Below are 17513 nucleotides of genomic sequence, written 5' to 3' on the forward strand. Positions count from 1 at the left end.
ATGTTAACATGGAAGAGGAAAGGACAGAGGAGAGGGTGGCAGCGGCTAATGAGATTAGGATTAGGTTTGGAAAAATGGGTTAAACCATTCACATATAGCAATGGAATTGTATTTGCAGGTTCATCAGCAACCATTGAAGCCGAAAGGAGAACAAAAATATGTATTGACCCTAATTGTAGATGTATTTATATGTATTCGGGTCCGCATACATTGATTTTTAGTTTGTACAGTAGATTTCTCTTCTTGTATTTAGATGTATTTATATATATACGATAAGGCATAATTGTAGATGTATTTATATATATTCGGGTCCGCATACATTGATTTTTAGTTTGTACAGTGGGTTTCTCTTCTTGTATTTAGATGTATTTATATGTATTCGATAAGGCATACATTGATTTTTACTTTGTACAGTGATTTTTGACCGTTTTATTTAGATATATTTATATGTATTTGAGTTCATACAACAACATTTTTAAATACATTATTAGTTCTATCATTTTGATGTTATTCACCAATTAGTTATGCATTCAATCTAGCGGTATTCATATGTATTTTCAACCTAACTGTATCCATATGTATTTAAAACAACAATACAATGAAATACAGTAAAATACTCTCAATATAAATAGAAAATCAATGAATACAACCAATGAAATATACTCAATAAAGCAGTAATACCATGTATTAGGAATAAATAAAATATTGTGAATAAAAAAATAAACTTGAATACATTAAACACAACTGTTAGATACAACATAATACAAGCACTAGGTTTATTATGAAAAATGCAGGCAGTAAGTTACTATTACAGGTTGTATCCGGCATAAATACATGATGTATTCATATACAAAAAATCGATTTTTAAAGTATTTCTGTAGATACTTGTATCAATTCCGAGGAGAACCTCGAACAATGTCAGGAAAAAAAAATTCGAACTGTATCAGAAAAAAAAGAGGGATTGAAACTCTGAAAAATGCTCTATTTTTTGTGTTTAGCGTTTGATAAAGCTTTTCATTAATTGGATTGATAATGTTGTGTGATAATTGATTTAGGTGAGTTATATTAGGAGCGTATCCCGTTAAATTAGCAGCTTTCCGTTATTAAACAAATGAAGAGACCTATTATTACGTTGTATTCATGAATACATGGTACGAATATATGTGAATACAATGGCTGGCAGCTGGACTGCCCTATTTTTAGCCGATTTTTGCTACCGTATTCATGAATACAGTAGCTCGAATACACCGAATACATTACCATAATAACTAAAAGGTAGCTACGGAAAGTAATTATGTATATGGTAGATATAAGAAGTTAATAGTCACTAAACAATAGTCATTTATGAAAATTACTCAAAAAATTAAACGACTATTGGACTTAATATTTTGGGCCAATATGTAGTATTTATTATTCTGGATTGTGAGATAATAAAATACTATTTGAAATAAATAAAGTGAAAGAGTGAAATAAAAGAAAAAAAGATAAATATGAAAGCCGGCTATACAAGGATGCCACATCAGCTGTCCATATATATATATATATATATATATATATATATATCCATGCAATTTGTGGGTCCTTTTTTTTATCGATGCTCTTATGCAATTGTCATTTGTCTATGTCACTCTGAAAAGTTTAGTTACACTATTTTTACTTGAATTTTTTTTTTCACTTTTTTTATTTTATTTATAATTCTTTATGTCCAAACGCCCACTAGGTTTCCTCCATTTTGTTTGCATAATAAACTTTCGGATTTTACATTGCTTCTCAGAGATCTCTTCATCTTCCTCAAATTGCTTCTATCTACGGGTATGTTTTTAATTAATTTTGCACCTGTGTTTTGCTTTGCATCTGATAAATTATCAGTTACCAAAGCTAAACAGTGCACTCCTGCACTTTATTGTACTCCAAATTCGGCAGAATTCACACTTTCTTTTGATTTCAAATTTGATCCATTCTACAGAGGCAAAATCCATCATTATTTGCCAATAGAACTTAATTCCCAGTTTCTGCCGTCCCATTCCAACGTCGACTTCAAAAGAGCTATTCTGCCCATTTTTTGGTTATTTGTTTTCGTTCCTTCTAACCAAATGGCTAAGTTCTTTCAAGGAATTCAGAAGTGGGTTGGGGAATTCTTCTTAAATAGTATTCATGTACTTGATTCAGTGCATTATCTGGACTGAATCCTTGATCCAAATGGCTCAGTTCTGGAATTTACTCTTTCAATTAATTTCAGCCCACATGCAAAATTTTGGGTCGAGATCAATTCTTGATCTCAATCCGCTGATGATACTGATGTGGGTAAATTCTGAAGTTCAGTGGCTGTTGTAGGTTCCTTCCCCACCTCCCCCCCCCCCCCCCCCCCCGTTCTTCTTTGATGTTCCTCACATATTTTTTCCCTTCTTTTAATTTTTGCCATATCTTCTTTTAGGTTCTGTTCATAAATTTTAATTTTACAGCTCGATGGTTGGTGTGTGCTAAATCGAGCGATAAAAATTATGTTTGATCTTGTAACGTGCTGAATTTTGGATTAGGGTTTTCTCAATTCTTCACATACTTCTTGACTTTTCAATCACATACTTCTTGACTTTGCAATTTTCTGGCTGGTATATACGCTAAATTGTATAGGTCTTAATTAATTTTGGATTAGGGTTTTCTCAATTCTTCACATACTTCTTGACTTTTCAATCACATACTTCTTGACTTTGCAATTTTCTGGCTGGTATATACGCTAAATTGTATAGGTCTTAATTTAAGGTTTTTATTTCTGAAATTATTTGGGCGGCGCTATCTTTCCCTAACTGGTAGGGACAATATGATCAAACTGACTGTTGTTTAATCATCACATGCATGACTGCTTCTAACTCTTAGGTTGTTCTAATTTTTCATCTTTCTCCTCTGTTTTGGTTGGAGTTATCTACTACTAATACTATTTCCTCCCGATTTTTTTTCTTTGTTATTGCAGTTCTTGCGATCCATTGTGATTGTCGTGTATTGTGTTATTCAATAGCGCCGGAAGGTAAATTTTTTGACCTCTAACCATTTATGTATAGGTATTGTAAGTTTTTGCATCGGTTCTTTACTTAGTATAAACATGCATGCATATCAGCCAATGTTGAACATACATTCAGTAATGTCAATATGCACTTGACTTTCACATTCAGGGAGTAGACGACCGAAAGGTCAAAATCATAAAAATGAAAACTTCGAAAAAATACATGCTGACAAGAAGGTTAGGCGCCACGAATTATATAGAATGATGCAAGCTGATAAAAAAGAGGCTCTCCTAGCACGAGCGCGAGCAAATGTGCCACTAACCTTGCTATTTCATCAGATTATTACAACCTCTCAATTAATAAAATCAGTGTTTAATTCTTTGTAGATGAATGGTTATGGAGGATCCATCAATACCTTCATACTGAAACTTGTGATTGGATAATATACTTATTCAGCAGACGGCCATCTCACATGATCTAATAAGGTAATTATGCTTTGAGTTCTTTGTTAATCACTCTCTTGAATTTGTATATAGTTTCAAAGATAAAATTTAGTTGATTTCAAGGCGACGATATCTTAATCCACTAATTTATAGTTACCTACCTCATGATGCCTCTAAATTGTTTCTCAAAGCTTCCTATTAGTGTGAGTCTTATTGTTGGATGTGACAGCTTGGTTTTGCTTCTCTTAATAATGTACAACAGTTTACGTAAGATACCCTGCTTGATCCTTTATGTCTAATCCATGTTAATCATACAATTTACTATAGAATTCAATCGAGTTACATGTGTTAAAAACACTGGTACTTTATACCTCTTCTTTCTTTTATTTTTTTCAGATTTTTTTTTCAATTGCTTTGCTTTCGTTCTATTTCCTTTTTTAAAAATTTATGCATCCAATGTGTTTGTGTGATTCATTTTTTTGTGAGTTCAGGAAACACGACATAGCCAGCGTTATTTAGATTTGATGTTGAACTTACATGTTCTACAGATATTTAAGACCGTGCTAAGATCTTAACTTGTATTCGGAGCGTTATTTGGATTTGATGTTGTCTATATCTTACTTAATGAACAAGACTGCCTACCCTTAGAACCAACTAAAATCTTCTATAATCGTAATCTTGAATGAAATCGGTTGTTTCTATGAACTTAAAGCTTTGCATTTAGGCATTTATTACACTATTTAACTTAGTGTATGATTTTAGAAATGCTCTTAAAAGCAATCATGCAAGATCACTAAGAAGCGACTAGAAGGTGCATGTAAGAAATTTCTCCTCTGGTCACTTATTCTCTTGATGAGATTTTCCTACAGTTTCTGTTTTTCCTAATCACCCTCCAAAGTTTTCTAAAGTTATAATAGATATTTCAAATGGCCATGCTTAGCTCGATTAGAATCTAACTATTGGAATCTGCATGTAGTAGCGTAAACGAACACAAGAACGCACTATTAGTAACACTATATTATAAATCCTGCGTTGTTTCCCACATACCTTAACTGGCAACCGATGATCTCTTCCTGTATTAACCTCTTATATACGTAAACTCATTTGCGGAGATATAGACTTGGTACAAAAAATTGAGAGCTTCTACGATGTATAATGTACACAAATAGCTCTCTTAAATGGTATGTGCACATGAAAGCTCCATGAGTTGTGCTGCAAAACTTTTGCATGAAATATTATATACCTTAATTAGGATTGGGTTTTAATTGCCGAGTACCAATTATGGAAAGATTATTTAATTATTGTAACGATTCGGCCGGTTGTTTTGAGTATTTAGCTTTGATCCCCTATTTATTGTCTCCTCTATATTGTATTATGGTTATGTGACTTGCCGAGGTATTTGATTTTGGGTTAGGGTGCAGTTTTAGAGTGAAATGGGGCACATAGTCCCTAAGTTGGAGGCTTAAGTTGAAAGAGTTGATCGTAGTTTGACTTTTGTGTAGACGACTCTGAAATAGAGTTTTGACGGTTCCAATAGCTCCGTATGGTGATTTTGGACTTAGGAGCGTGTCTGGATGTTGATTTGGATGTCCGTAGATCGTTCGACTTGAATTGGCGAAAGTTAGAAAATTAAAGGTTTGGAAGGTTGAGAAGTTTGACCGGAGTTGACTTTAGTTGATATCGGGGTCGGATTCTGATTCCGAAAGTTGGAATAGGTCCGTTATGTCATTTATGACTTGTGTGCAAAATTTGAGGTCGATCGAAGTTGTTTTGGTGTGAATTGACATTAGTTTTGGAATTTAGATGTCCATAGTTGTCACGACCTAAAAACCCACCACATGCGTCGTGATAACACATAGTCTCTAAGACAAGGTAAGCCGATTACTAACAACGATTAAGCCAGTTTTAACAATGATAATTTAAAATATATCTTAAAATAAATACCGAAATAAAAGAGGAACAAGCCTACGCGACAATGATCATAACAACCTCCCAAGATTTGGTAATACAGATTCAAGAACTCTAGATGAATACATGGAATGATCTCAAGGATGGAAATAAAATACTGTTCAAATAACAACCGACGGTACAATATAAGGAAATTACTCCAATGGACTGCGACGACCAAACAACTCTACCTTGAATCCTCGCGATCAATAAGCTGACTCCGCCCGAGTCCAATATCTCCAACACTTGGCCCTGCACAAAAATGTGCAAAAGTGTAGTATGAGTACACCACGGTCGGTACCACATAAGTATCAAGACTAACCTTGGTGGACTAGTGACGAGGTACAATCAAGACACTCACTAGACAAAGTAATCTCTGTAGTATAGAAATATAAAGCTAATACTGGAAAGCAAAAATCGGTAAATGGCAACAAAATCAACATGTGATATAAATAGTAAAGCAATGAGAACACCGTAAAATTACCATTGAAACCAAATAGGGAACACAAAGGACAAACAATTAATCAAGTCGTTCTAACACAAGATTCACAATGAAATCACTTCGTGATACCTCATTTCATAGTCACAAGTCACGGGTTTCAACCCGCCATCATATACTCGCGACACCTCGTGCCGCATCTCGAATCACAAACGCACGGACAACTCTCGTGCCAATATCTCAATCCGCCTGGCATGATCACAGGCTCACAATCACAATCCGCCCGGCGTGGTCACATGCTCATAATCACAATCCGCCCGGCATGGTCACAAGCTCACAATCACAATCCACCCGTCATGGTCACAAGCTCACAATCACAATCCGTCCGGCATGGTCACATGCTCACAATCACAATCCGCCCAGTATGGTCACATGCTCAATAATAACATAAAGACGGATAATACAAAAACACATGGGCATGATCAATAAATGTCAAGTTTCATACTTCTCAACTAGTATAAGTGGTATACTACGGTGTATGCTTGTGCGAGTGTACTACTGCAGCCCCAACCAACAAGTAATATCAAGGACATCGAGTATCTCATCGAAGCAACAAAACAAGTCTCGTAAGGTGTATGACAGACACAAGGAAAAACACACCATCACACGAAAATCACCAACACAATGTCCCCAAGCCATCACACATCATCCCTGATATTGCCACCCTTATCTCTCCGATTGGCATCCGTATCACTCCGCCTTGACAATATCGTTAGCTACCCTTATCTCTTCGATAGCCACCCGTATCACTTCGTATAATAGCCACCGGTGTCACTCCGCCCTGACAATAACACAATAGCCACCCTCATCACTCCGTACATTCAACAACAGTGAGTTGCCACCCTTATGCTCCGCATAACAACAACGATAAAATGCCACCCTTATACTCCGCATAACAACAACCAAATCACACAACAATTCACAAATGCTAACATCACAACAACACGATGTATCAACTCATAACACAAGTGCCCATATGCCACAACCTTTCCAACGATCCAACAATATCAATATTTTCACCACAAATATCCCACGGCTCAAACATAATGTGTATAAAATCTCAATAACAACAAAATGAGCAAAAAAGTAACTCACAAAGAACAACACCCCCTTTAAACACAACTTCAATTTAAAATAGATTTAAGACTTTCGATAACCTCAATTCCATTTAATTGTTTAAGGATAAACTCAATAGTGAAAGTATCTCCATGAAATGGCAATTCTGGGTTCTAGTGTATGAATTAGGCTAACAATGAAAGAGAGATGGCACGAACTAGTATTACGTCTAAATGCATGCGAATGACCCGGCAACAAAAGGATATCGTGTACAACAATTTCAACTAAGAGTAACGTAACAATAAAAGAGATCACATAATGATAAAAGTGGTAACAACTTCAAATAACAAAAAAAAAAACACCTAGTATGATCCCAACAGGTGGGGTCTGGGGAGGGTAGTCTGTACGCAGACCTTACCCCTACCTAATGCAGGTAGAGAGGTTGTTTCCAATAGACCCTCGGCTCAGGAAGGGCAAGAAGAAGAAGATGAAAGCAAGGAAGGAAGAAAGAAGGAAGAGAAAAGAAAAAGGGAGAGATAAAAGATAAGTGGTACCAAATAATAGCAATAGGGAATACAATATCTGAGGCGAACAAAACCACATAACGTAATAAAAATCTAAGAATATGAATGGACATGTATGCTACTAAAACTATCGGTGAACTACTAAAAACTACGCACTAGTCTTCTACCTTAATCCTCGACCTCCACACCCTCCTATCAAGGGTCATGTCCTTAGTGAGCTGAAGCAGCACCATGTCCTGTCTAATCTTCTCTTCCCAGTACTTCTTAGGCCTACCTCGGCCTCTTCTCAAACTCTTAATGGCCAACCTCTCACACTTCCTAACAGGAGCATCAATGCTTCTTCTCTTAACATGTCCGAACCATCTCAGCCTCGACTCCCGCATCTTGTCCTCCACGGAGGCTACTCCCACTCTGTCTCGGATAGCTTCATTCTTAATCCTATCTCTCCTGGTACACCCACACATCCATCTCAACATCCTCATCTCTACTACTTTTATCTTCTGCACGTGGGAGTTCTTGACTGGCCAACACTCAGCCCCATACAATATAGCCGGTCAAACCACCACTCGATAAAACTTACCTTAAGTTTTGGCGGCACATTCTTATCACATAAAACACTGGAAGCGAGCCTCCACTTCATCCATCCCGCTCCGATGCGATGTGCGACATCTTCGTCAATCTCTCCCGTTACCCTGGATAATAGACCCGAGATACTTAAAACTCGCTCTCTTGGGGATAACTTGAGCATCAAGCTTAACCTCTACGTCTGCATCATGGGTCCCGTCACTGAACTTGCACTCCAAGTATTCTGTCTTGGTTCTACTCAGTTTGAAACCTTTAGACTCCAAGGTTTGTCTCCAAACCTCCAACCTCGCGTTAACTCCGCTTCGCGTCTCGTCAATCAACACTATATCATCGGCAAATAGCATGCACCAAGGCACCTCCCCTTGGATGTGTCGCGACAGTACATCCATCGCCAAGGCAAATAAAAAAGGGCTAAGAGCCGATCCTTGGTGCAACCCCATCACTACAGGAAAATGCTCTGAGTCACCACCCACAGTCCTCACTCGAGTCTTAACATCATCATACATATCCTTAATCACCCTAATGTACGCTACCGGAACGCCGCTAACCTCCAAACACCTCCACAGTACCTCCATCGGGACTTTATCATACGCTTTCTCAAGGTCAATAAACACCATATGCAAATCTTTCTTCCTCTCCCTGTACTGCTCCACTAATATCCTTACCAGATGAATCCCTTCCGTAGTCGAACGCCCTGGCATGAATCCAAACTGATTCTCAGAAATAGACACGCACCTCCTCACCCTGGCCTCAACCACCATCTCCCAAACCTTCATAGTGTGACTCAACAACTTGATACCCCTATAATTGTTGCAATTTTGGATATCACCCTTGTTCTTGTAAAGCGGAACCATCGTATTCCACCTCCATTCTTCGGGCATCTTTTTCGTCTTAAAAATAACATTAAACAGCCCAGTGAGCCACTTCGAACCTGCCCGCCTCGCGCTCTTCCATAATTCCACCGGGATTTCGTCTAGCCCCGTCTCTCTGCCCCTGCACATCTTACGCATCGCCCCTTCCACCTCCTCTACCGTAATCCGCCTACGGTACCCAAAAATCCCGCCGACTCTCAGAGTGCTCCAACTCACCCAGCACAATGCTTCTATCCCTATCCTCGTTCAACAATTTATGGAAGTATGTCTACCATCTTCTCCTAATAAGTGCCTCGTCCATCAACATTTTTGCCATCCTCGTCCTTGATGCATTTGACTTGGTCTAAGTCGCGGGTTTTCCTCTCCCTCACCATGGCCAACCGATACAACTTCTTGTCCCCGCCTCTGCCCCCGAGCTCATCAAACAAACGAGCAAACACCGCGTTCTTAGCCGTTGTAACTGCTAACTTCGCCTCTTTCTTTGCCTTTCTGTAACACTCCTGATAAGTCTTTTTTCCTCCTCGTTTGTACTCTCCACTAGCTTCAAATAAGCAGCTTTCTTAGCTTCCACTTTACCTTGAACCTCTCCATTCCAACACCAGTCCCCTTTATGACCCCCAGGAGAGCCCTTCGTAACCCCTAAGACCTCTCTAGCAGCTACCCTAATGCAATTCGCAGTCGTGAACCACATACTAGATGCGTCCCCCTACTCATCCAGGCCCTCATAGCCTTCAGCTTCTCCGCTAGCGCCCGAACTGTGTCCTTAGTCAAGGTTACCCACTTGATCTTGGGTAGACCGAACACAACCCTCTTCTTCCTCTTCCTCCTGATCTTCAAATCCATCACCGAGAGCCTATGTAGCGTCGTGAGGTGCTCACTTGGGATGACCTTGCAGTCAGTGCACATACATTTATCGCATTTCCTGCAGAGAAGATAATCAATCTGAGTCTTGCCCATTAAATTCCGGAAAGTGACCAGGTGCTCTTCCCTCTTCGGAAAACTCGAGTTAGCTATAACCAAATCAAAAGCTCTAGCAAAATCCAGCAGTGAATTACCTCCCTCATTCCTATCCCCAAAACTGAACCCGCCATGCACATCATCATAACCCCTAGCACTAGTCCCAATATGGCCATTGAAATCTCCGCCAATGAACAACTTCTCTGTGTACGGGATACTACGCACCATCTCGTCCAAATCCTCCCACAATTGCTTCTTGACCTCTTGGTCCAAACCTACCTGAGCAGCGTATGCACTAATCACGTTTACAGTAAACCTACAAACTACCAGCTTAATACTCATCAACCTATCATTTACCCTCCTAACCTCGACCACGAGCTCCCTGAGGTCCTTGTCTACTAAAATACCTACCCCATTCTTACCCCTAGCGCTTTCTGAGTACCATAGTTTAAACCCGTCTACATCTCGTGCCCTAGTACCCTTCCATCTAGTCTCTTGAACACACGCTATGTTGATCTTCCTCTTCTGAAGAATCTTACCTAACTCTATAGACTTCCCTGTCAACGTCCCAATGTTCCAAGACCCAACTCTCAGCCTAAAGGCTTTCTTACCCTTTTCCCACCCCTGGACCCCTCCCCAGCCCCACCCGAGGACATGACCTTACTCTTACATCGTTCACTACCGCCACTATAAACCAAAGGTATTGGGTAAACACTACCACTAAGAACAAGTAGCGGGGACGAATGACTACAAGCTACGAACCCGAGAGCTAAAAACAACTCAAAGGAGCTACTACGCGAACAGTAACGCGAGCAGGCACTAGAACAATGAATCTACCACGTCTAAGAAACTACCCCTATGCAAACACAGAATTAAAATGGATAGATGAAACCTTAAGCTTAAAACACTAGTAGAAAAGATAGAAAAAGCAAGCAATCCAATTAAAATTGCTGGCAAGGCAACAGTAAATAGATGTGCGCAAATACAATTCAAGAAAGGTGGAACCTGGATCACAGTCGGGGATGTCCGGACGCGCTTCCAAATCTGCTGAATGCTGCTGCCTCCCAAACCCGTGTGTAGGAAAGTTTCGAGGATTTGCCAATTTCACCGTAAAGGTATCTCACAGCGGCAGTCGAAAAATCTCAATTCGATAATCAGAATGAAATGGGACACATAATCCTCTATGTTGTATTATGGTTATGTGACTTGTCGGGATGTTTGGTTTTGGGTTCAGTGAGTTTCAGAATGAAATGGGACATATAATCTCTAAGTTAGAGGCTTAAGTTGAAAGAGTTGACCGTAGTTTGATTTTTGTATAGACGACTCAGGAATAGAGTTTTGACGGTTTCAATAGCTCCGTATGGTAATTTTGGATTTAGGAGTGTGTCCGGATGTTGATTTGGAGGTCCGTATGTCGTTTTACTTGAATTGGCGAAAGTTAGAAAATTGAAGGTTTGGAAGGTTGTGAAATTTGATCGGGAGTTGAATTTAGTTATATCGGGATCAGATTCCAATTTCGGAAGTTCGCATAGGTTCGTCATGTAATTTATAACCTGTGTGAAAAATTTGAGGTCGATCGGAGTTGTTTTGGTATGAATCGACATTAGTTTTGGAATTCGGATGTTCATAGTTTCCATAGGCTTGAATTGGGTTGTGATTCGTTGAATCAATGTTGTTTGATGTGATTTTTGGCCTCGAGTGGGTCCGTTATGTATTTTGGAACTTATTGGTATATTCGGACGGGGTCCCGTGGGCTCCGGGTGTGATTCAGATTGAATCCGAAACAAATTTGGACTTGTGTGATTGCTGAAGCTTGGCTGTGTCTGGTGCAATCACACTTGTTCACTTTGGGCCGCAGGTGCGACCCTCGAGCTGCAGAACTTAATTTGGTCTTGCCCAGCTGGGACTGCAGGTGCGGTCAATGGCGAGCAGAAGCGAATGCGCAGATGCGACCGACCTTCCGCAGATGCGGTTGCGCAAATGCACTTATGGGTTCTGCAGGTGCGATCCTTCAGAGCCTAAGTTGGAACCGCACCAGCGATGGAAATTCCGCAGGTGCGGTGTGCGACCCCATGCCCGCAGAAGTGAAATCACTGGGCAGAAATAAGGGTCTTCTAGGGTTTGATCTCATTTTTATTTTTGGACGTAGAGAGCTCGATTTGCGGTGATGTTTCGAAAGTTTTCAAGGAAATCATCGGGGTAAGAGATTCTAACTCGGTTTTGGCTATATTTCATGAATCCATTGTTATTTTCATCATTTAATTAGTGATTTGAGTTGAAAATTTGGAAAAAATTGTGAAAGCTTCTTAGACTAAATTTTGGGGATTTGAAAGGCGATTTGAGTAATTTTTGTATGGTTGAATTCGTTATCGAATGAGTGTTCGAATTTTGTAATTTTGGTCGAATTTTGATACGCGGGCCCGAGAGTTGACTTTTTATTTCACTTTAAAGATCGTAACTTTATTGTTCGAAATAGTTTCCTGTAGTTTATATTTATGGTATGAAGTTGTTTTGGCTATATTCGAGCCATTCAGAGTTTAATAATCGAGGGAAAGGCTTACTAGTGGATTGAGTTAACGTGTTTTGAGTTAAGTGTCTTACCTAACTTTGCGAGAGGGGGAGGGGGGATTACCCCTTAGGATTGGTGTTGTTTTGTGTTAATTGTGATGTGTGGAAGCTGTGTACGTAAGGTGACGAGTGTGTACACGGGCTAAATTTGGTAATTGACCGGTTCTAGCTATGTAGATTCTTTTCATGCCTTTAATTGAGTTACCATAATATGCTATATTTATCATCTTTAGTCGATCTTCACATGTTTTACTTTCCTTACCTCTTACTTGGTATTTGCCTTTACATGCCTAGTTGAAATTATAATTCCCTCTATTCCTTATTAATTATTTAACCGTTGAGCTCCTTACTTGAAATTGTTATTCTTGGAATATCTTGTTGTTGAAATTGATATTGACTTATAAAGGTCGTGATTCACACCGAGGCAAAGTTGTTAAGTTGTGAAATACTATTCTTGTTGAGTTATTCACTTCCAGTTGCTATTGTTGAGACTCTTGTGCATATTGTGGTTGAATCATGGGCTATTTATTGTGGAAATACCATTATTGTTGACTTCAGGTGCAATTTGTGATACATTGTGATATAGATACGCATGTGGTGGTATAAGGATTGGGGTTGAAATGCATGTGGTGAGATAAGGTGGGCTTGATACGCGTGTTGCTAGTAGGGAAACTGCTTGAAGCCACGCAGTGTGATAAGGTGGGCTAAAACACGGGAAGCTATTTCGGGAAAAATAATTTTCAAAACTAAATGCAAGGCTCCCGCTGTGATATAAGGAAAGATTGTGAATCGTTTTGTGATTTGAGACTACGAGGCGATATCTCGGTAGTGATTCTTGTTGATACATTTCTATTACTGTACTTGTGTTTTGGTTACTTGTTTCCTTGACATATCATTCCTTGTTTTCTTCCGTGATGCATTATTGCCTTAGTTCAGTATAGCTAATCTTGGTATAATTCTTTATTGTTTCATTTCCTTTGTTATCATTGTTACACTGTTATATACCGGTTTGGTTTCTTATTTATTCCAGTAGGGCCTTGACCTGACCTCGTCACTACTTTACCGAGGTTGGGCTTGGTACTTACTGGGTACCGTTGTGATGTACTCATGCTATGCTTTTACACATCTTTTTTGTGCAGATCTAGGTACCTCCTACCAGTACATGCACTAGTGAGACGAGGTCAGCTTCAGAGACTTCAAGGTATACCTGCCGGCATCCGCAGTATACTATTGGCCGCCTATTTAAACTGTGAAATTCTATTTAATTGGCAATTTATCCTGGCATCTATACTATTGGCCGCCTATTTATTCTTTGAACAAAAGCAATAGCAGTGGTCAAATTGTTTTTCCTGGAATGTAGTTCAAATTTATTAGTTACGGTAAAATATTAACATGAATCTTACAACATAAAAGCTCAACAAATGCGAGAAACTAAAGGGAGCAAAAGGATTCTACAACGGCTTGAGGAGCCCTTAAGATGATGATTTGTACAATATTTGGCTGATTCATGAAATGAATGATTATTCCATTCCATTTGATAGATATTTGTATCATCGTATGCACTTTAATTTGATATGTATAACAGTACCATTTCATATCATATTCTCCTTTTAAAATTTTATGCATTATCTTTATATGAATATGTTTGATTCATAATAGCAATTACAAAATGCTCTTCCTATCAAAAAGAGTTCAAAAAGTCCATATTTTCACTACAAACAAATCCATGTATACATATATAGTTTTGCTCATCTGATAATTATTTATATTTGGATAATAATAATATTTAGAATTCTAATATATTCAATCCTTCAAAAACCTTATATTATATTGTCTAATGACATATTTTATGTAGCAATTTTATTTGTTGCGTTACAATGCATTTCTGCATGTTTTGTCCCTAATGAGCATAAAGATTTACACATATAAAATAATGCATTCTTATAGAGCTCTAATTAAATATATACTAATAATATAATTCACCATATGCTTATATCTTCACGATAAAAATTGTCTTACATCATACATGATTTCTAGTTCTACAATGGATAAACATATTATAAATCATCGACGTCAAACTTTCTTGAATAATTATTTGGTAAATTATTTATGCGAAATTAAATAATTTTATTACTTTATTATTCTTTGCAATATTATAACTATATTCGACTTTTGTTAAAGATGTAAATAAACAACATGAAGCTTCCATGGATGAGAAGTATACAAGAATCACACAAATGCGGATATAATATTTGAAATATGAATAAGTACACGTTAGAAACAAAATATTTAAAGGAGCATTATCAGATAAATCATACAAAGAATGCCTGTGAATATAATTGTGTATATACGAATATTATGTTATTGCATTTACAAAATTTAAGTTTACATTATTACAAATAAATGTTATAACTGACATTTTTCACTATCAATGACTGTTTACCTCCGATTTATTTGATGTTGAAATTGATGAACTTCGTTTTTCATTTTCTTCATATTTAATATCCAACATGAGAATATGACTACAAAATTATAGCTTGTTTTATCGATCGCGCGAAGCACGGTCAAATTTTCTAGGTAATACATTCATGTGTGATGTGTCCTTTGGTTGGGGTTTGATGGGATTTAATTCCTACACTAAATACACCATTATTTTATACCATATTTGGTTAGATGCTTTTGTTTCTCTCATAAGAATGTGAGTATTAATGATATACGATGTAGCTGCAAACAAACGTGATAAGCTTATCCCAAACTTTAAACCATGTTTTTAACTTGATAAATTACATTATCAGATTATACGGTTTACTACAAAATAAAAATCTTCAAAACTAGGCATAGTTGTAGCGCAATAACCTAAAAATATGACCATGAACAAAAAAAAAAGTACTTGTAGTTTCAAATTAAGGGTAGAAACCTGAGCAAATTAAGTTGTTAATCAACAAAATGTATCCAGAGACTATAGATTGAGATAAAAAGATACAAAAAAGGAAGAGAGCAAACAAACCAAAATGTTGGACGAAAGAAGAAAAAGTATGGAGTAAAGAAGAAGAAGTATAAAATAGAATTATGGAATAATAAAAAAGGGCATAATTGAAAATAAAAATAGAAAACAATCTCACCACATCAAATCGGTTGTTTCGTAAAATGAGATTTTTTATTGTTTCGGAACAATGAATTGAACAATATAATAAAATCAACTTTAAATAAAGAACCAACTAAAATATTATTTTAAAATAATAATACAATATAATACAATGTGTAACAACCATCCAAACAAGTTGTAAGGTATCGTAACGTAAGAATTAATATTGCATGGATTAAAATATGTGCTTTTACTTAAAAAAAATTATTTAATACAATCAAAATTATTTAGTCATTATAGTTAGTTCAATCCATGTGTCATGCATCCCATATTCTTAGTCAACTTTTTATCCCATTTAACGTAATATGAAGATGTCATTTATGCCGCAACAAAAATTACAACCACTTAAGGGTAATTTGGTAGGAGATATTAAAAAAAAACAATGCAAGCATTAGCTTTGTGCATTACGAATTTCTTGTTTGGTATGTTTTCTCACATATGTATAGTTAATACTTGTATTAATTACAATAATAACAACAACAACAACCCAGTATAATCTTACTAGTGGGGTCTAGGAGAGTAGTTTGTACACAAACATTACCCCTACCCTGAGGTAGAGAGGCTATTTCCGATAGATCTCGGCTCTCTTCCCTCTAAGAACTCCCCACATTGCTCTTGGGGTGACTCGAACTCACAACCTCTTAGTTGGAAGTGGATGGTGCTAGCCACTAGAGCAACCACTCTTGTCCTAATACTTGTATTAATTATACATCCTATTTGATATTATCTTATGTATAACAAATACATAGCAAATCATGGAGTTTTTGGATAATATTGTCCCTTATCTTTGAGGGTAGGTCTATTTTGGTCCCTCAAATATAGCCTTGAGCATATTTAGTCACTTAAGTATGCTAAAGTGGAGCACTTTTAGTCTCACTAACACAATATGTTCAAAAACTAATGGTGTTACCCAATACTCATTCATGAAGCAAATCTTCTGCTCTGAAGCAAAACGTTACCTCTCCTTTTATTGGATACCGCAAATTATCACTGTAATTTCTCATATTTAGATAATGTCTTCTAAAATTTTGACCTTGAAAATATCCCCTTTTGTGCCAGTTTTCAATGAGAAAATGACAATGTATAGCCGTTGTAAAATAAATAACCGAAAAATATATAAAATTTGTATATATATATATATATATATATATATATTTTGTATGTTTATATACAAAAATTATACAAATTTTATATACTTTTTTCGCTACCAGATGTAAATAGTTTCTGCCACGGGCTAAAAGTGACAATATAATTTGGTTATTCGTTTGCTTCAATAATATGCCTAGAAGTGATCCTCGTAGCTCTATGTTTTTAAAATTTTAACTTTTCTTTTTGGAAAAATTAACCGAATTTTTATATATATATATATATATATATATATATATATATATATATATATATATATATATACAAATTTTATATATTTTTTCTGCTATTATTTTTACAGCGGTTATAAAATATTATTTTCTCATTAAAAACTGGCACAAAAGGGGATATTTTCAAGGTCAAAATTTTAGAAGACATTATCTAAAAATGAGGAATTAAAGTGATAATTTGTGTTATCCAATAAAAGGAGAGGAAACATTTTGCTTCAGAGCATAAGATTTTCAGAGTTGGGTAACACCGTTAGTTTTTAACATATTATGCCCAACTATGCCTTGTAAAAAGGATTAAGCGGTCGCTGCAAATATAATCCAGTTCAAATACGGAGTCGAATCCCACATGGAACTAACCTATTTACTATAACTTTTAACAATGCTAATGATAAGCTCAAATAACTTCCGGATGCAAGATTTTTAATGGGGTATAAGTGGAATTTATTTATCTAATGACAAATGACACAAAATTAGCAATAATCAAGAATAAGGTTGAATTCAACAGTAAAAAGGATCTAGGCCTATTGATTTTCTCAATTGCC

At 36.9% G+C, this 17513-nt stretch overlaps 1 long non-coding RNA gene across 1 annotated transcript; it reads left to right on the plus strand.

The window, feature by feature from the left end:
- The first annotated feature begins 1675 nt into the window (after positions 1 to 1675).
- LOC138896907 (uncharacterized) lies at positions 1676 to 14069 on the plus strand. The gene is made up of 4 exons (XR_011410470.1): positions 1676 to 1812; positions 2969 to 3022; positions 3386 to 3484; positions 13590 to 14069. It is a non-coding gene; the product is annotated as an uncharacterized lncRNA (long non-coding RNA).
- The last annotated feature ends 3444 nt before the right edge of the window (positions 14070 to 17513 follow it).

Source organism: Nicotiana tomentosiformis, chromosome 8 (assembly GCF_000390325.3).
Source record: "Nicotiana tomentosiformis chromosome 8, ASM39032v3, whole genome shotgun sequence".
NCBI lineage: Eukaryota > Viridiplantae > Streptophyta > Magnoliopsida > Solanales > Solanaceae > Nicotiana > Nicotiana tomentosiformis.